Here is a 413-nt window from a genome sequence, read left to right as displayed (position 1 = left end):
AGGAGGGCATTCAAACAGGAGATGATTTATCGATTCCTCTTCTGCACCACAACGCGGGCATGATCTATCTCGACCACAATGGCGATCTGTTAAGCGACTACAAGTTGCTATGCATCCAGATAAAGCTTGCCACATGAAGTGCTTTACTTTCCGAGCAGTTCAATTAGATTTGTCGTATTCAATATGATTATTTAATTCCGCAGTTAGATCAATTAATTATGCCGTAATTATTTGATGTCCAAAAAGGTTTCAACATATAACTAAATATAGTCATTCAACATCAACGCAAAACTCTGCTATATTAAAATGAATTCAGCTAGATTAAAAATATTTCCAACACCAATTAATGGGTACATAATTATGGAAGTGTTGGATTTTATATTAGCTGATAAAGGATACATGAATTGGGTAAA

Source organism: Capsella rubella, unplaced genomic scaffold (assembly GCF_000375325.1).
Source record: "Capsella rubella cultivar Monte Gargano unplaced genomic scaffold, Caprub1_0 scaffold_284, whole genome shotgun sequence".
Taxonomy (NCBI): domain Eukaryota; kingdom Viridiplantae; phylum Streptophyta; class Magnoliopsida; order Brassicales; family Brassicaceae; genus Capsella; species Capsella rubella.
The sequence above is the reverse complement of the archived record's forward strand: the minus strand, read 5'-3'. Positions refer to the sequence as shown.